We start from the raw sequence: 21,310 nt of genomic DNA on the forward strand, positions 1-21,310 counted from the left end.
GATCATCTTGATGGAATTTTGCATTTTTTCTATTTTGATGGTGTTCATTTACATATACTTTCTTTGGGGCCATATGCTTGCATGCATGATTCATGATGCTTGCTTGTGCTTAATTATTCTAGTTCGACTCGAAACAAACTATTGAATCTCAGTGAATATATTTGGAAAATCAAATATTTTCGCTGGTGCAGAAATGTTTGTGTTCATCATCAAAAATGCCAATTTGGGCTTAATTAATTAAACTAAATGTTTTTAAAACTATTGATTGGACCATACTCAAAATATTGGCAACATCATTTGCATTGGCAATTACTATGCAACACATGCTTAAGGGCAAAGGGTCAAGACTGCTATGGACATTCATTCAGTGCCTTGATCAAATTTGTGTTTCATGGCTATTTTATTTACGAGCATTTTATAATGACTGATTTGAATTTAAATTAACAAGCTGCCATTTTTTCTTTTGGATTACTCATGTTGACAAAGGCGCCGTTGTGAGGGCTGAAATATATTGGATAAATACAATGAATATTGCATTTCCTTTCGTGTGTATGTGTGTGTGTGTGTGTGTGTGTGTGTGTACAAACTTATCCATGCTCATTGATAGATATATTTATGTGTCCTATAAATATGTGTAATTATGAATTGTATTATTATTTTCACACATAGTAATCGTCATTTAAAACAATTTCTTTCAATGTTTATTGAAATATGAAAAATAATTTAAATTAATTTAGCAGATACTTCATTATAAATCAATGAAAACATGATAGTGAGCGAAGCACTATTTTTAATTGTTACAAATACTTATAAATTAAAAAAATACATTTAAAATAATACATTATTTAATACTCATTTACTTTGATGGGTTGCTTTGCAGTAACATTGATTTTATTTGCTTCAGTTGAGTAACATTTCAAAGTAAATAATATTTACATTAAATCCTAAAATATTTGAATATATTTTAATATTAATAAACTTTAAAAATTGTCCCTGTAATTTCCCATAGGAAGGTCTTGAACGGGTCTTGAACGTATGTTTGTAAATTTATTAGCAGTCCATTCACACTCCTAAATCCTGTTGTAGGAGGGTGCACCATGGGATTTGAGGGGGCTCAATCATGTACATTCACACCTGAATGTAAACCTGCAGTTCGAAATGGTGAATAGCAAAAAAAGTTTAGAGCTAGACCTTGGTATAGTACTAAAGACATTGAGTATATACACATGTGTACATTTACCTTTGCAATTTGGCCCCATAGTTGTAGGATGGAGTAATGCAAGGCCTCAATTTGCACTGCCTTCCGTTACTCCACATTTATCAAGCAATGCAGGGCCTTGCAAGGTGGCTTTGCATGGCTTGATAAATCTTGCTTAGAATTTGAGTCACCCTTGTATCCCCTTGTGTCGTACAATGGTAACTCAAATCCTTGATAGATATCGGCCCCAATGTGTGGAATGTCACACATTAGTAGGGTGTTAGTTACAAAGGTTAGAGCGGATTATTGCACACCAGTGTTCTGTTTATGCTGTGGTCTTTTATAACAGTGAGTTAACAGAAGCGGCTGCTCCGCAGTGGCGGAGGGCCATCACCCCCCTGGCTGAGCCAGCAGATGAAAAATGGCTGGACCATTTTGCGGCATGTTTATATGTCGCAAAACGAGTTAGTGCCATTTTCCACCGCATTAACGTCAAAATAAAACTCACAAGCAGGAAAAATTGCATTTTGAAGAGAAGATGGAGTTTTCAGGCCAGGAGAGACCCCAGGGAGACCCAGTTCACCCAAGTATCAGTCAGGAGGGTCCAGAAATGTTCCAGGAGAAGGAGGAGAGAAAGCTCAAATGTCAATTTAGTTAGGAAGAGCATGACATCCTGATCAGGGAGGTGTTGGTGTACCAACACCAGCTCTTCTTCACCTCTAAATTGCCAGTTGGTAGGAGAAACGCAATATGGCAGGCAATAGTAGACAAAGTCAACAGCGTGGCAGAAGTGATGGGGGCTGTCACCGAGTGCAAGAAGAGCTGGCGCTATTGCAAGTGCAGGACTAAGGAGAAATTGGCCAGGAACTGTAAGGCTGCACTGCAGACTGGAGGTGGAAGTCCCGCACCACAGCAGGACCTGGATGAGCTGGAGGAGATGGTTGCAGCAGTCATCCCGGAGGAGCTGGTCACTGGAATCACAGGACAGGACAATGCAGACTACCAAGAACCACGACAAACGCAGGTTGCAAGGGGGAATATCTGAAATTCCACAAATGGCAGAAGGGGGAGGCACATAGGACATACTCAATGCATGCTAAAGACTTGCATCAGGACACATAGGCCCTGAATCAAGATACGCCATCCCCTCCCAAGCCACAAATGTACTGAGGCTTTGGTTGGGCTATGCTCTCCAACAAATACACCATGTGGATATAGGCCGCTCACTATGGCTATATTCCGCAATGTAAATATGCAGCACATTGCCTGGAAGGGATGAGCTAATAGTGTGGTTGTGCCATGACAACACCCATTGCATATTGTCAAAGACCCTGAACCTACAAAACTTAGACATCAGAGATGGAAGTCATTACCACCCCAGGGTTGGTGTCAGGGTGGTGTATCTGGCCAAAATGCTTCCCTTCCTCCTTGTCGCATTGCCCTTCTCATGTGTGTATCTTACAGTACACATTGAAATGCTACACCTCTGCACTTAAACAAATGATCCCCACAAGGCAGGTACCCCTTCATCATGCTGCAACAATGCCTGTGCAGGGAGAATTGCAGGGCTGTACCATATTTAGGTAAACATGGCACATTCCTGTGTATCTAAACTGGTGCAGTGTTGTCCAACACATATTGCTGCTGCCCAGAGCTGTGCCACTTGAGAAAAAATCTACCTTAAAGCTTGCAACCTGTGGAACACAAGCCACTCAGGGTGAACCCACAACAACTCTGAGACAACCATATGCGCCATATGGGAATGGCCATAAAATAAAAAGCAGACAACACATGGAGCATGCCTATGAACATTATGGGGCATATTTATACTCCGTATGCGCCGGAATTGCGTTTTTTTTTTTTACGCAATTCTGACGCAAAACTAACTCCATATTTATACTTTGGCGTTAGACGCGTCTAGCGCCAAAGTCCATGGAGTTAGCGTCATTTTTTAGCGTGGACACCTACTTTGCATTAATTATATGCAAGGTAGGCGTTCCCGTCTAAAAAATCGACTCCGAGGCATGTGCGTCGGATTTATACTCCCGGGCAGAATTCACGCCCGGGAGTGGGCGGGTCAAAAAAAATGACGTACGGCCGCTTTTGCGCCATTTTTTAGCGCCTGCAAAAGGCAGGCGTTAAGGGACCTGTGGGCTCTGAAGGAGCCCAGAGGTGCCCTCCCATGCCCCCAGGGACACCCCCTGTCACCCTTGCCCATCCCAGGAGGACACCCAAGGCTGGAGGGACCCATCCCAGGGACATTAAGGTAAGTTCAGGTAAGTTTTTTTTTGTTTTTTGTTTTTTTGGCATAGGGGGGCCAGATTTGTGCCCCCTTACATGCCACTATGCCCAATGACCATGCCCAGGGGACAGAAGTCCCCTGGGCATGGCCATTGGGCAAGGGGGCATGACTCCTGTCTTTGCTAAAACAGGAGTCATTTCTATGGGGGTTGGGAGTGAAAAAAAATGGCGCAAATCGGGTTGAGGCGAAAAAATTACCTCAACCTGACTTGCCCCATTTCTTGACGCCCAAGCCCCATATCCCCCTACGCCGGCGATGCCTGGTGTACGTCGTTTTTTTTAACGCACACCAGACGGCGCCGGCGGCTAACGCCGGCTAACGTCATTCAATAAATACGGCGCCCGCATGGTGCTTCAGAATGGCGTTAGCCGGCGCTAATTTTTTTGACGCAAAACTGCGTTAGCGCAGTTTTGCGTCAAAAAGTATAAATATGGGCCTATGTGTGCAGCTGTACAAGTAGCTGGAATCTCGCCATCTTACAGAGGCCCAGATTAAACAGAAAATGACGGTGTGCAGCGCTGTGCCAAATTAGGCAGCATCATGCACAGCCATTTTCAAAACTCAGGGATGTGTCATATTAATAAGAATACGGCACACCCCTGTGTTTCCTCCTGCACAAGCGGTAAATCAGCTTGTGCATTTACAGATGACATGGATGACCAGCTGCCAACCATCAATGAACAAATCCTCCAGGATGTCCTAGGATCCTTCCAGACACAACCTCCAGTTGCAGGGAGGATCCATAGCGTTGCAGGGTCTCCACATGAAGATAGAGACAATGGCAGGCAACCTGTGGGGAGTGCCTCTGTCCAAATAAGGACAACTCACCTGCCATCAGAGGCACCCACTCCCCGCTACGTGGACTCCAGCAGTCCCTGGCCAACATGGCTGCTGTCATGAGGCAGAGGCTACAACAATTGCCCTCCCAAACTGGCAACAGCATTACTGACAATAGGCTGGGGGCTGTGCTGCAGAATACCCTGGAGTCCATACTGTGGGAAGTGGCCTCTCTCAGGGAAAACATGGCTGCTTATCACAGTGATGTTGCTGTGGTTTTGAAAAACCAGCAGTTCTTCCTTGCCGCAATGATGACTTATGTGTTGCAACAAATGGCAGCTACCAGGACCTTTGACTCCACATCTGTATCCCCTGAAGTGTGTGTGTGTGGCCCCCTTTACCTCTACAACAGCACAAGCCATGGCACAAAAGTCATTACACACATCTGAGGATGAATGTGTGGAAGGAATAACATTCACAAGGAAAAGCACGCAGTAGCATCAGTCTGTGCCACGTGGACAACATCTCCTTAGTTCTGGGCTTAAGATCATGCCAGTGTTGTGACAGTAGGACATGTGCTCTCTTCACCCATCCACTGTTGATTTGTCTGCTATGTACTGTCATTGTCACCGTTCTTGCAAATTGGCAATTTGTATCCTCCTCACTAATGTACACTACTCCTCACCATATCTCATGACATGTCCTCAACCCTCTACATATGGTTAACGTTCACTCATGGGGTCTGTGAACTGGATATTGTATAGCATTCGAAAATACACTTGTACCTGTAAATAAAGCACCATGTATACATGTAGCATTTCTATGTTTACTGTGATCCATCTACTCAGCTAAATGATTGCATTGTGTGAATCCATGTCAATGAGTAAAAAATATCAGTATACTAGTGCATTGCTGTCAGACACAAAGCCACACACTAGACTCCTAACATGAGAAAGGTGAATGATGGTGTTGTCGGCTACAACCAACCTACTGAGTATTCTATACAAATATTGAACAGATATCCTTTGAAGTTGACATACAGCATGTATGGTTCAGAACCAAGTCAAAGGTAATTTACCCAGATGGAAGTACCACTACAACTTATTTGTGTGGTACAGAAGAAGCTAACCTTATCAGTGATAGGCACCTGTCAGTGTTGCAGGATACTGTACCAATTTTGCCTGTTGTCAGATGTACTGCATTTGCCAACAGTGAAACTGCAGGACTCCACCTATGACAGTTGAAGTTCCATATTTGCCTGTCCAAGATAAGGTATACATACACATTGTGAATAGCTGGAACAGTGGATGGCAAATGTATGACTAGTTGATGTTATTTAGCAGCCAATCAGACAGCTCCTTGGTCATAGGGGATGCACATGGTAATCCTTGGAAATCAAGACAGTAAGCATGCCCTCGGCCATTCTTCCAACTTGGCCAGTGCACACATGAAAACCCCCAGACACTTAATCAACTTTGAAAAAAACTAGTCTAATATAAACAGGATTTATTATAAAAAAATGTAAACAACCATGCAACTACTACCATCTTAAAAACTACCCTACACTAAACAAACCTAAACTAACTTAACCTAATTTACAACTACACCCATCTAACCTATTCTTAACTTATCTTCCACATGTAACACCAATCTATACATTGTCCTCCCACATCCCTTAGGAGACAGGATACAAGTAGGACAACATAAACTATGACTACACATGTACTAACCTAACCTATGACTTAAACAAATATATATATTTTTTAATTTTTAAATGTTTTTTTATACACAAATACCTAATATGACCCTTCACTGAACCCCTCATCAATAAAAAATGTAGAACACCCACCCTCAACTATACTTAATCTAACCTATGCCTACCCTACACTAACCTAAAACTACCCATCTAAAACCCAATCTAAAACTATGCACAACAATAAAATGGAGGGGAAGGAACTGGGAGGCTGTGAAACATACTTATTACAACTTTTTAAGTTTTTTCTTGATGTACTTCAACATCTTCTTGTTGTCAGCACTCTTCTTCTCACATTTGAGCACTCTGGCCATTAGGTTGGCCATGTCCCGTCTCATTTCCTTTTCAGATTGGCTGCTCATGACCGCAGCAGGTGGCTGAACTTGGATCCCCAGTTACCTTTTCCCTGCGAACTTTCTTCCCATTCTGGGGTATCCGGCATCCATTTTCATATTGTGCCTGTAGTATTCTGCCCTTTTGTGCAATGGGTGCCTTTGGTCAAGGGTCATATTGGCAGCTGAAAAATGATGATAATCAAGCATCATATTCAGCACTGAGTGGAGGTTGAACAGACATAATATGTACACTGCAACTGCAGATGACTCATGCAGTCCACCACACATTCCTCAATAATGACTTACTCCTCATCTATGACGATTTCCTACCAGCCATCTATGGTATCGTGTACATGTCACTGGAATGATGGCTATCCATTGTTGACCATCAGGACCCAGAGGTGAGTAGACTAAATTGTCCTTGATCAACAGTTGTGTTATAAAACTTGTGAGGATCACATACCCCAACAAGTCTGGATTTCCTGTGTCCTTGTCCAAAAGGGGGGCTTTGCATGCAGTCCACCACCTTGACACCCCTGGTGAAAAATGAAGGCTTGCCCATCCATCATGGATGCAAGGTGGAAGCCATATGATAGGGGGTCTGGAAACTTCTCACCGGCTATTCAAAGGTTTGGTAAATCATCATTCATGTGTCCTGGTTTTAAACCTGGCCTGAGCATACGTTAAAAGGGGGCACACTGATGCCCATTATGTGCCCACATGTACAACTAATGCAATGTCCCCAGAAAGTTTGGCCAAAGCCTGACCTGCAAATCAAAGTTGTCTACACATTACAGAACTAATGCCCCCTACCCTGTGCTCTGCTGTGGTATATGTGTAAAACGGCACACACATAGTGGCTGTTTGGGTGCCCTAAGGCCCACAGTGAGGTTGGCACTGCACCGGGTGCTGCAACAGTATTCTAAAATATTGAACATTGTGTGCACCTGCATGTCAGACATCATCAAAGTACCAGGTACGCACTCAGCGGTCACATCATATGCACATGTGATGTCACCTACGTCACTCACAAATATCATGGTGGCATACTGCTGAGATCTAGCTTGGGAAAAATCATAGACTTTTCCCACAACCACCTGGAGCTGAGTTGTCTCCTAATTGTGTACACTACTGACTGTTGTCCAGCACAAAATGGGTCCTTGCAGTATTACAGCCTCAGTATATATCTGAAGAGTAGTGAGGCACTTGTGGTGCAAGTGTTTCCTACATAGCCCCCCTAGAGACCTCTAAAGATATAACCTACATCTATACCATCTTGTGAGTAAGTGTAAGCTATGTGTGGCACAAAGTGCTGTCAATAGTGCTGTGACAAAGTTGTTGTCAACAGGCATGCTATTGACATAAACAGCTGCTCAGACACCTATCATGATAGACATCAATGACATCAATGAATATGTGGCCAGCCATTCCATTTCCAAATACCCACAATTCCATGCCAGCACACATTGCCCCTTGTGCTACAACCAAGCCATTCTCAATGCTCAACATTCCAACAGACATGAAGTCACCATCCTTACTCCAATGATATCATATCCTTAGTCAGACAAAACCGTTATTCATAGCATTCCACACATAAGACAGACTCACACCAAACCTTGGATTGGCACACATGACACACAAGATGGCACTTACTGGCTGCTGCTGGGTCTTCAAATCGTGCCACCTCACCAACAGTGTAGGGTGGAGGTCCACCTGCAAGACATTTAAGGAAAACATTGCTTAGTGATATTTGTTCACATCAGTTAATGGACAACATTGTTTACCATCAATTTGTTAGGCTGAGTGAGCAAGTCATCCTAGTTGTAGATCAGAGGAACTGACAAACATCTATGATCAGTCAATCACACATTGCCTCAGATAATGGAGATCCAGGCACCTACAAACCATCACTTTCCCAGACACTCCTGTGGTGCTTTTCACTGCACCACATATACGTGGCATTGTCCTGCAGGTGCTTGTTAGCTCTACACCTCAATGACCATATGGACTGCATGGCACTGTATACTGCATCTGAGGGGCATTCCATGGTTGTAGCAGTGGCCATCCCATTGTGAGACACATAGCACTTGAGCCTGCCCCAGATGTTGTAGACATCTACCTCATTGTCACCGCAAACTGAAAAACAACTGCCCAGAGGTTGTGTGGGTATTCCAAAGTGTTGAGGAATGCTGTGATACATCCTTGTTTGAAGTTATAAATATGTGTGTGCCATCACAAGGCGCACACATTCGCAATAATGCCATCGGAGATTACTTATGTTCAAATAGTTGTACCTACCTGCACATTGAGTGATTGAAATTATTGATGAATTGCCAATAGTGTGTGGCCAGCCATTGCTGGCATGGTATACCATTATTTGCCCAGGGAGGGATAAGAACATATGCTTAGACAGATGCCTCAAAACAGACACACCTGCTCTGTGGTCCAAGGATGCATAAGTTGGTGCAGGTTTCTGAGTAATGTGCCAGTGATGGAGCAGATGCAGGGCAGCCTCATACTGTCAGTAAGATGTGGTAGGCCTGTGGTAAACAATCAGCACATGTGTGTGTGGTAATAGACATAGTTTGGGGTGTATGTGATACACAATGTACAGGAAGAGAAAAGTCCTAGTAGTCTGGACCCAGTGCATAGTCAAGCTCCCTCACATGGCCTTCGCCAATGACACAAAGGGGCAGATAGAACAACAGTGGTGCAGCACAAACTGCATCACTACAGTCTTTGTGGCCTTCAGTGCACCCTTTACCCCCGCCATGTGTGCGCCTGATAAAAATTAAGGCACAGCATGATGAGGTAGGGCCCAACTGCATCTATTTGTGTGTAGGATAATTATGTACTCAGCAGGAGTTGCAACAAAACAGATCAGAACGACTTCTGCTGAGGACACGGGGCCCATCACATACATTCATATGCCCCCATATACCACCAGCTATCAGCAGCCGTTCAAAGTGCATGAAATATGGAATTTAGGCATTTCTCATTTTTCCCAAAGGCTTTTACATTTGCCCCCCAAACAGGTTTTGGGCTCCCCTCCCATATATGATGTATGGCGCAGGCCTCATGTTGTGCTGCTCAAAACCGAGTTGCCCTATGCATGCATCACAACACTTTTTAATGGTTGTGCAGGGAAGATGGCAAATCTGCCCTGCCTCAGCTTCATTATTGTACATTAGAATGGCAAGCCCAAGGTGGCACTGGGGCTCTTCATACAGGCAGCATACGACATGTCCAGATCCTTAAACATGACCTGCTGCACTCAACCGTATGAGTACCTGTCATGCATATGCAAATAGTGGGCTTTTGTACGGAAATGGGATACTTACCAACAGCTCCACCAATCTCGATGCCCAGGTGATCCTGCAGATCTTGCTCCCTTGTTATGAGGTCAGCCCAGCAGTGTTTCAATTGGTGGTCATTCCTTTCAGTGGCAAATACTCTAGTCAGGAGGGGGAGCACTTTGCCCCACTGCAGCTTCTTGGCCTCTGTGAGGTAGCCCTGTATGACATGGCCACCCAATATCAGCATCATGGGGAGGTAATGTTGTACCAGCCAAATGAAGCCCTCCAGCTCATCGCCAACATCCTGCCCATCCTCCCTTTCCCTGACATCATGCACCGCAAATGCAGTTGATGAAAAAATAATGCCCTGACACTACCCCAAATACCAACAAACTATCCAACCCTACACCCCACAATACAGTGACCGATACGGAACAATTACAATACAAAAGATAGTTTAAAAACAAGAAATACACAACAGCTAAAGGACACAGCACAAATGCACTCCAAATACTCCAAAACACCAACAGCACCAACTCCAAACACCTTCACACAGTCACAGACAATAAGACTGCAAAGTGAAAGTGGACTCACTGTACCATGTATGCAGGCAGGATGTCCTGTTTCATCACTTCCTGGGCGTGCACGTTTCCAGTCACGCATAGTTTTTTTTCGGGGGGAACTTTGCATTATAGGCATTGAGTGCACCCATATTAACTTACCATGTCACATGGGTTGTGTATGCCTACATGTGTGTAACTATCTAGTCATATCTTTACAATGACATAGGTATGTTGAACCTATATATTTGTTTATGTGTCTGCTGCATGTGATTACTTATACATTGAGCATTTGTGCATGTGTAGCTACACTGTTTCCACATACGTTTGCACATGTGTACTATGAGTGTACATATGTGTTTGAAAACTTATTTGTGGGAGTACTACATTGTTATTTCTGATATACAAATGTACACATACCCACAGCAAAAAATATATGATGGCCTATGTCCAAAACATAGGCCCTCAGTATGACCCTGGTGGTCGGTGATAAAGTGGCGGGCAGTAATACCGCCAACAGGCTGGTGGTAACTACCGCCAAATTATGACCATGGTGGTGATATCTTCGATAGACAGCCAATGTACCACACCAACCACCAGGGCGGAAACAACAGACCCCTGGGCGGTAGCCGCCTACAGCCAGTAGGAAGTCAAAGTTCCACCCACCATATTATGCCCCCTCTAACCGCCACCTTTTCTGGGGCAGTACCAAAGCCATCAAAAGCCTGGTGGAAACACAATACAGAAGTGAAAGGACTCACCATTGGAGACACAGGGAAGAACCATGCCGCATGGAACCCGCACTGCAAGTTTTCCCAATGATATTCTACGTCATGCTCCACCGCGAACACCAACGCCGGCGAAGACGATGATGGTGACTACAGCCACCTAGCACACAATGGAGGGGGAGGAGGAAAACGAGAGTGACACACACCTGCACCATACACACCCCACACACACACCATACACACAACCAGCTGCCCAGCAAAACAAGTTAACCCCCGTAAATCGGCTGAATAATGCAAGGACAACTTGAATTGACTAAAGTGATTGTAATAAGATCAACACAATATTAATCATAATTTTGCCAATGCAACAGATATGTACAAATGTACAAAAAAGGGACACTGCCCAGTCCACAGTTTATGTGGGCAACATGGCCACAAGGCAAAGTCCAAGGCCCCAATCGTTACCTGCATCAATACGGAGAGAACACTGCAGGGGCATCAGTAGGAAAATAGGCAGGCACCTCAGGGAGAGAGGTGTCACCTCAGTCGGATGCGGAAACAAGACCACTGGTTCTGAAGGGGGCAACATGCCCTGTGCTTGGTCCTGGGGAGTGCAAGGCCACAGTCTGCTGAGTGGGTGTCTTCTCTACTGTTTCTGGAGGGGGCAACATGCCCTGTGCTTGGTCCTGGGGAGTGCAAGGCCACAGTCTCTCCGGTGGGTGTCTTCCCCTCTGGTTCAGGAGGGGACAACATGCCCTGTGCTTGGTCGTGGGGAGTGCAAGGCCACAGTCTGCTGAGTGGGTGTCTTCTATACTGTTTCTGGAGGGGGCAACATGCCCTGTGCTTGGTCCTGGGGAGTGCAAGGCCACAGTCTCTCCGGTGGGTGTCTTCCTCACTGGTTCTGGAGGGGGCAACATGCCCTGTGCAAGGTCCTGGGGAGTGTAAGGCCACAGTCTCTCGAGTGGGTGTCTTCCCCACTGGTTCTGGATGGGGCAGGCCGCACAGCAGCCCATGGAGGCTGGATCACATTGCGTCCGCTGGTGGTGACAGCTGCACTGTGGTGGAGGTAGTGGGAGGCTCCTGCTCAACCCCTGCACCCTGCGATGGCTGCACTGTGGTGGTCGTGGAGGTAGTGGGAGGCTCCTGCTCAGCCCCTGCACCCGGCGATGGCTGCACTGTGGTGGTGGTGGAGGTAGTGGGAGGCTCCTGCTCAGCCCCTGCACCTTGCGATGGCTGCGCTGGTGGTGGTAGTAGTGGGAGGCTTCTGCTCAGCCCCTTCACCCTGCGAAAGCTGCACTGAAGTGGTGGTGGTGGTGGGAGCCTCCTGCTCAGCCCCTGCACCTTGCGATGGCTGCACTGTGGTGGTGGCTGTAGTGGGAGGCTCCTGCTCAGCCGCTGCACACTGCGATGGCTGCACTGTGTTGGTGGTGGTGGTAGTGAGAGACTCTTGCTCAGCCCCTGCACTCACTGATGGCTGCACAACCACAGTTGGTGGTGGGGGCTCTGTGACAGCTGCTGGTGCAGGCTCCTTCCCCTTTCTGCTTGCTGGTGCAGGCTCCTTCCCCTTTCTGCTGTCTGGTGCAGGCTCCTTCCTCTTTCTGTTGGCTGGTGCAGGCTCCTTCCCCTTTCTACTGGCTGGTGCAGGCTCCTTCCTCTTTCCGCTTGCTGGTGCAGGCTCCTTCCCCTTCAGTATTTGTGGCCTGGAATCCCTTCCACCATGAGTAGGTGCGGACAGAAGTGGGCCCGTGGACTGTGTGGCCAAGTTCCTTGGCTTGGTTCTTGATACCCTGGCCATATGTGCAGGACAGGGGGAGGTGTAGGGAAGAGGTCAGTGGTGGAACGGAAAAGCTTTTCAGGGACATTGGGGTTGGAAGAGGGAGAAGCAATGGGAGTGGAGGATGAGGGAGTGGTTGTTGGAGGTGTTTGTCTGCTGGATTTGGGTGCAGGTGCATGGGTTGTATGCTGTTGTGAGGTGGATGGCTGTTGGGTGTCTGAGTGCTTGTGTTTGTGTACCTTAGTAGGGGGGCACACGGTGGAAGAGGACACAGGGGACGTGTGCATGGTTGTTGTGGAGGTGTCTGCCAGTGAGGTGTGTGTTTTGCTTGGTGTTGTGATGATGCAGGTAGTGGATGATGATGTAGTGCATGCAGGTGTGAGCGTGGATGTAACTGGGTGGGAGGAGGAGGAAGAGGAGGAAACAGTGGAAATAATGGATGTTGTTGTGTCTGCAACTGGATGGTGTTTGTGTGATTGCCTGTGGGATGAAGTGTGGTGCTTGTGTTTGCCTGTGACACTCTTGTGTGTTGTCTTGTGTGCATGCTCATCAGGCTGTGTGCTTGGGATGGGTTGGGTTTGAGGAGAATGGGCCTGGGAATTGGAAGTTGGAGGGGGGATGACTGAAACAGGGACAATGGCTGCCATCAGAGAGGAGGCCAGAGCCTGAATCGATCTCTGTTGGGCCTCCAATCCAGTGTGAATGCCCTCCAGGAATGCATCTGGGCTGCTAGCCCCTGGATGGCAGTCACATTGGTTTACTGCCCTACATATATGGATCTCAGGAGGTCAATAGCCTCCTCACTCAGGGCAGCAGGGCTGACTGAGGTGCCTGGGGCGAAGGAGATGCCCATCCTCCTGGGTGAGCGGGCACCGGCAACTCGCTGAGGGGCTGCTGGGAGGGCAGTGCCGGTATGGGGTGGCGGTTGTACCTGTAGCTGGGGTGGTCACAGAGGTGTCTGCCACCACCAGGGAGCTCCCATTGGAGGAGGTATCTGAGTCTGTATTGTCCCCTCTAGTCTCCGCCGTGGTGCTCCACTCACCCTCCGCCCCACTTGTGCCCTCAGCATCAGTAGACTCTGCCTCCTGGGTCCTGTGGGATGCAGCTCCCTCCGTCGCCGGTGCCTCTGCTCCTCCGCCAGTTGATGCTAATGCACATAAGGACAGGATGACAAAACAAGAACGGGGGAGAGAGACAAAGTATACACTGGTTCAGTGACTGCACCAACACCACCCTTGGTTTACACAACACCCTCACACACAGGAAACAGGCCTACACACTATGAATTGCACTACTGGTGATATTGCTAGCCACCAAGGCATGAGGAGGAGCACACACCGCCAAATGCCACACAGCTGGGACCCATGCAGCCCTGGCCAGTAGTGGATGCTAACAAGCTAGGTAGCCATTATTTTCCCTACAGACCCCTAGCCACCAGAGGACCTACGCTGATATGCCTGGCCTGGCCCAGGGGCACCCACTGACACACAACCACAACCCGGCTACCACCCTACCATACGTAAGCTGTAATGATAGCCACTGTACTTGAACCCATGTGGCTGCTGTGTTGCCCTCAAGCGCCCATCCAACTCTGGATAGGCCACCGTCAGTATGCGGGCCATCAGGGGGATCAGGGGTTGATGGGCACCCCTTCCTCATTGGGAGGTCATCCCCAGCTGGGCCTCCACGGTCTTCCGTGCCCAGTGTCTCAGGTCCTCCCACCGTTTGCGAAAGTGTATTCTCCGCCTGCCATAGACCACCAGGGTCTGCACCTCCTTGGCGATGGCATGCCATATACCCTTCTTTTGATGGGCGCTGACCTGCAGAGGCAATACAGACAGGAGAACACCATTAGACAAACAGCCCAGCCTGTCACACACATGGCCTACCATACCCCCTTTCCATCACCATTGGCACATACATAGCCTAGCTCACAACATGTACACTGCCAACAGATAATCCCCCCTTACACAATGCCTTCACATACATCTCCACCACATGCATTGTGCACAGTGCCCACAGTGTACTCACCTGTTGGTCTGGAGGCCTATACAGCAGTCCGTACTGGGGTAGGACCACATCCACCAGTTGCTCCAAACCCTCAGAAGTGACGGCTGGGGCCCTTTCCCTGGTCACACGGGCCATGGTAGGTTCCAGTCACAGGTCACAGCAGCAAATGCAGTGTAGGTCCTCTCCTATGGAAGGTCAGGTAACAAGTGAGGATTATGATAGAAAATGGCAGTCACGTCCGCGGTGGTGCATACCGTCACCGCCGGCATAGATCACCATTGGCCACTGTAACCCATAGGGCCCAATATTAACCAATGAGGAGTTGTACGGCGGTTCCGGACTGCCTCCTGCCATGGTGCACAACGTCAGTGGAATTACCTCACTTCCCCTTGTCCCTCCACACAGGACAGGCGAGTCCCATTTCAGGGGGGGGGGCAGCCTATGGAATAATGCTGCAGCACAGGAGAAATAGGCACATACTGGACAAATCACACCGACCCATTACATGTTTACAGAATGCAAACTACTGTTGTGGTTCCATTGTTAAGTTTGTGACAGGCTCCTCACTCTTTTGTCTCATAGATTCCTACTGCTGCAGCTGAATAGGAGATGGAGACATACCCCCATGTACAGACCACCGGTGGACTTGGCTTCACTGGATGACAGGCACATTATCCTCACCTATAGACTGGACAGGGCCACAATCACTGAGCTGTGTGCTGAATTGGAGCCTGAACTGATATCTGCTATGCGTCATCCCACTGGGATCCCCCCTCTAGTGCAAGTGCTATCAGTTCTCCATTTCCTGGCAACTGGTTCTTTCCAAGTGACAGTGGGCTTGGCATCAAGAATGTCACAGCCAATGTTCTCAATAGTGCTGACCAGGGTATTGTCCGCCCTGATGAAACACATGTGCAGCTACATTGCATTCCCCCAGGTTGAGGATTTGGCCACTGTGAAGGCCGAGTTATATGCAATGGGACATATCCCCAACATAATTGGGGCGATTGATGGAACACATATTGGATTCCCCCCCGCCAGAATGAAAAGGTGTTCAGGAATCATAAGAGTTTCCACTCCATGAATGTGCTGATAGTGTGCTTGGCAGACCAGTACGTCCCCCTTGTCAATGCTAAGTATTCTGGGTCGGCGCATGATGCCTTTGTCCTAAGGGATAGCAGCATCCCAAATGTGATGGCCCAACTACAGAGGCACAGGGTCTGGATTATAGGTGAGCCCTTATTCCCACCCTGTATATGTTGGTGTATGGGTGTGATGTGGGACATATAGGATAGTGTGTGGCTAAAGGTTGTCCCTCAATAATTGCAGGTGACTCTGGTTACCCAAACCTCTCATGGCTGCTGACCACTGTGAGGAATGCCAGGACAAGGGCAGAAGAACGTTATAATGAGGCACATTGGCAAACCAGATGGATCATTGAAAGAACCTTTGGCCTCCTGAAGGCTAGGTTTTGGTGCCTCCATCTAACAGGTGGATCCCTGTGCTACTCACCCAAGAAGGTCTGTCAGATAGTAGTGGAATGCTGCATGTGGCACAACCTGGCCCTCAAATGCCATGTACCTTTTCTGCAGGTGGAGGAGACTGGAGATGCCCGTGTGTCAGCAGTGGACCCTGTTGACAGTGAGGATGAGGAGGCAGAGGATGAAGATGAGGACAACAGAACATCTGTGATCCATCAGTACTTCCAATGACACACAGGTAAGACAGTGTAACTTTACATTTTGATGACTTTGGTTGTATTCTGTGTGGCACTGGCATGCTGGTAATTCCCAATTCAATGCCCACTTACTGTTCCCTCTGGATATTCATTTTGCAGATGTTGGTGATATGACAAATGCTCCTGGTGTGATCACTACAGCCAGCTACAGGTCATTAATCTATGCTCATTCTATGTGCAGTTCATTTGCAATGTTTCAAACAATACATATTTGATATACATGACATACTCGTAATCAATTTTTGTCAAAGGGTATTTATTGAAGTGCTAAAATATAGGGGGAAAGTGCAATGGGATGGGGTGATGATGGAGGAAAGTCCAGGGTATTGTTCCAATCTGTTTGTAGCACAGGTGCATTGTCCAAGGGGACATAGGAAGGAGAGCAATGGCAGTTCAAGGTGGACAGGGTGACAGAGTGGGGCACAAGGGGGACAATCAGGAGAGTCTCATTTCCTGTCAGTGGTCTTGGTAAGTGTCTCTGGCTTCTGTCTGGATCACAGGGAACGTTTGAGGGGTGGTTTACCTTCTGCGGGGGAGGGGTGCTGGTGGCCTGTGAGTCCTGTGGTGGGGCATCCTGGCCACTAGCAGCAGCGGAAGTGGTAGGCTGTTCAGATGACTGGCTAGTAGTAGGGGCACGCAGGTGTGAGACTGCCTCCCTCATAATGTTGGCCATGTCTGCCAGCACCCCTGCTATGGAGATCAGGGTGTTGTTGATGGCCTGCAAGTCCTCCCTGATCCCCTGGTACTGTCCCTCCTACAGCCACTGGTTCTCCTGCATGTTGTCCAGGATCTGGCCTATCGTGTCCTGGGAATGTTGGTAGGCTCCCAGGATCTTGGAGAGTGCCTCCTAGAGAGTCGGTTCCCTGGGCCTGTCCTCCCCCTGGCACACAGCACTCCTCCCAGTTTCCCTGTTGGCCTGTGCCTCTGTCCCCTGAACTGTGTGCCCACTGCCACCCCAGGTCCCTGGTAGTCTTGGGTATGAGGTGTGATCTGGGGTCCCTGTACAGGTGGGCACACTGCTGATTTACGTGTCCTGGGGACAGATGTGTGGGTGCTGTGGTGGTGTTTCCTGAAGGTGGTCTGTGACTGGGCTTGGGAAACCGGCTGTCCAGTGGTCCCTGATGGACCAGGTAGACCGTCCAGATCCTGAAGTCCAAAGTTACTGTCATCACTGTGGGCCTCTTCTGTTGGGGAACTGGATAGTGCTGGCACATCCTCTCCGATGACATTGGCTGGGGTACCTGTGAGGATGTAAATGATGTGTTATGGTCGATGTGTATGACAAATTGTACATCCCTGGCTTCCCCTCTATGCTTTAGTGATGAGTGTCCATGCAGGGCTGTGAGGGGTGTCCATGCATTGGTACAGCATGCAGTGCTTGGCATTGGGATTAGTGAGATGTGATGGTATAGTGTGTGGGATAGAGTGCAGTGATGGGAGTGAGGGTGAGGGTATGTGATGGCATGCAGGTAGGGGGGTGATAATAGTAGAGAGTTGACTTACTAGAGTCCAGTCCTCCTCTGACTCCTGCCAGGCCCTCAGGATGCAGTATTGCCAAGACTTGCTCCTCCCATGCTGTGAGTTGTGGGGGAGGAGGTTGGGGTCAACCGCCAGACCTCTGGATAGCAAGCTGTTGTCTTGCTTCTATGGAACATACCTTCCCCCGTAGGTCGCTCCACCTCTTCCTGATGTTGTCCCTTGTTCTGGGGTGCTGTCACATGGCATTCATCCTGTCCACGATCCTCCGCCATAGCTCTATCTTCCTAGCGATAAATATGTGCTGTACCTGTGCCTCAAAGTAGCTCTACCCTGACAATTTCCTCCACCATGACCCTTAGCTCCTCCTCTGTGAAACGGGGGTGCCTTTGTGGTGCCATGTGTGTTATGTGAGGTGTGTTGGTAAGGGTGTGTTGGGTAATGTTTTGGGGTACATAATGTGGAGTGCGTGAATGGTGTATGGGTGTGAGTGGTATGTGGCTCTAGTTGTCTCAGTGGTCTTGGTGTCTCTCTGGTGGCAATGATTTGTATTTGTAAAGGGTTGTGGGTTCTGTGGGTGGGTGTTTTTTATAGTGGTGTGGGTGTGGTGTGTGTATGGGTGTCAGGTGTGTGTTGTTTGAATTGTGCAATGTGGTGTTGTTTTGTATGTGGCTGTCCATTCTGAGCGCAGCGGTATGTACCGCCAATGGTTTACCGCCGTTGAATGTCCGCCATGGTGATTCGTGAGTTATAACGTGGTGGGCGTTGTTCTGATGGCGTAACAGTGTGTGTTTTGAGACTGCCAGTTTACCACTGACCTTTGGTCTGGCGGATTTGTGTGTGTGGCTGAATTCTGTCGGATTGGTGTGTGTGTGTGTCATAATATGGTGAACGGATATCCGCCACTGTGGCGGTAAGTTGGTGGCCATCAGTGTGGCGGTAAGTGGCATTTATTGCCATTGTCATAATGAGGGCCGTAGTAAGGCATCTGACAGCCAGGCCAATTTGTACTCAGAGGGAACAGTGGACTGGGGCTGGGTTGACATCACGTTACCCCTGGCAATTTGCGTGTGCATGTGTGTCTACTCTGTGGCGTTTAGTTTCTTTTGTCTTCATGATGCTCTGCTACACATGTGACATATAGTTCCCCATGCATCTTAGTTGCAGGAGATGGTATGAACATGTGTCACAGGAGGTTGCTATATGCTGTGTGCGTGTCAAGATGTGTATAGTGTCATTTCAGTAACATATGACCATAGTGGTCTGTTCATGGGATGTGAAACCTCACACATCTGTCTTCCTGCACAGACACATGTTGGCCTTTGAAAAATGCCTGTGTAGTCATATCAGTGCCACCTATGTTTCCGTATGTCAGAACACATGTGAAGGTCACGTATTTCAGTCAGTGATCTTGTGATACATATGCCCTTAAATTTGTGAAAGATTGCCTTTTACTCAGAATCCTATACACATTACCATGCATGAGCCATTTAAGTGGTGCATGTGTGCAGAGATATGTGGTATATGTGTGCATGCCACCAACTAGGCACTCACATTCATCTACATCATATTTGTTATGACTGCCACATACAATGGCATACCATTTTGTAGCAGTGTTGCAGTCTGGCATAGATGGCAGCCTACTCTTCATCACTACTGTGGGAGTTTGTATGGCAACACAATCCCATGGTTGCATGTGAAGGGGCAGGTTTAGAAAGATCCAGATTACTCAGGCCACTATGCACATGCATCAGGCCCCTGACAATGTCATAAGTTTATGAAGCTAGAGCAGTGCTGTTAGGGTGTGTTGAGTCGGGATCTAGCCTCTTCATGATTGCTAATCAGCAGAGCAATGCAAACTCCCTTTTAGACAGACATATGCACAATTGTGATCAAACGGACTGGGATATCACATTTTCATCTGTGGTACTTGATGTCAGCCTTCCCCTCTCATGTACAGAGGACTGGGTACTTCCACGTGTTGGACATGTCTCATCATTTGATGTCCTTAGTAATTTCCATGGGCAGCTTAGTTATGTTGTGACTCCTAGTTTGAAAACGTGCCAGGGGACTGATGGTATTATCAGTCACTGCCTCCTGTCATGTTGGCATGTGATGGGCAACTACCAGGTTATATTAGTGGCAAACATGACTGGATTATGTACTGACCTGGCCACCCTCTCTGTACATATGTTGGCTGTTCACATTTAGACATTGATGTGTTGCACAGTCAATACTGGTCTAGGGGTGTTCCTTCTCTAGGTTTTACCACATTACTTTTAAGGTATATTTTGTCTCCTACATTGATCCCATTCTTTTGGCTGCTTACATCTTCTACAGCAATATTGTCTGGTCATAAATGGACAGAATGCAACATGTGACTTGTGTAAGTTGTAGATGTACACATCTACTACTGGCTACGTGATAGGTACCATTATAATGCCGGTATTTCTGAGATGTAATGAGTGCCCCACACACATAACATTACACCTGCCAAAGCACTTGTGTTGTTTCCAAGTGCCCTCCCATGTTGTATGTGCAAGTACGTGTGGGTATCTATCAGATCTCCAACCAACCCTCCGTTGAACATGGGTATGCATTTCCTCCTGCATGGCACAACCTAGGTAACTCTTACCATGACCGAATGATGTTGATGTATGAAATCATCTCAGTGCTGCTTTTTTCATTTGACAAATGCAACATACATGGCTATTTCTACTCCCACTCATTTGTTTGATGGGTCTCTGACATTTCTAAACTTTGCTGGACATAGTTGGACATCCCACACCTGATTGCCATGGTTGGAGTCCAAATCATGTATAGGATAATTTGTTACTGTTGCTACCTTGCTCTTGTTCTGGCATGTGAGTGACAATGAGTGGTGTGTATTGCTATGCGCTGTGTGATGTTGTAAAACAGAGCATACTAGATTACCTTGCTGACACATGTCCGCCATTGTTGGTACTAGCAAACCGTTTACTACCTAGGACATACATCTGTATATCAGTCTTCACATGTTTATCTGGAATTGCTGTAGTTATGTGTCAAGACAGCAGATTTGAGTGACAAATGTGCATCTTATGTACATAGGGAGTGTAACACATTCTGCCTACATTCCACCCGACACTAATTTGGTGGTGTATTGTACCATTTAATTATTAGATCATGACAATGGGTCATATGTTTGGATAGTGATTCAGCACCCGTGGCTGCTTCATTTGTCTGGCAGCCCATAGCCCACTCTGCAGTCAACATGTGTGTGCCATAAGTGTGTGCCATAAGTGAGGTACAGCCCACCATGTGTCAGGGTTGTTCCAAATGGCAGTACAAGGACATAAACCCAAGGATACACAATGCAGGCTC

The sequence above is a fragment of the Pleurodeles waltl genome, chromosome 5 (assembly GCF_031143425.1).
Source record: "Pleurodeles waltl isolate 20211129_DDA chromosome 5, aPleWal1.hap1.20221129, whole genome shotgun sequence".
Classification (NCBI taxonomy): domain Eukaryota; kingdom Metazoa; phylum Chordata; class Amphibia; order Caudata; family Salamandridae; genus Pleurodeles; species Pleurodeles waltl.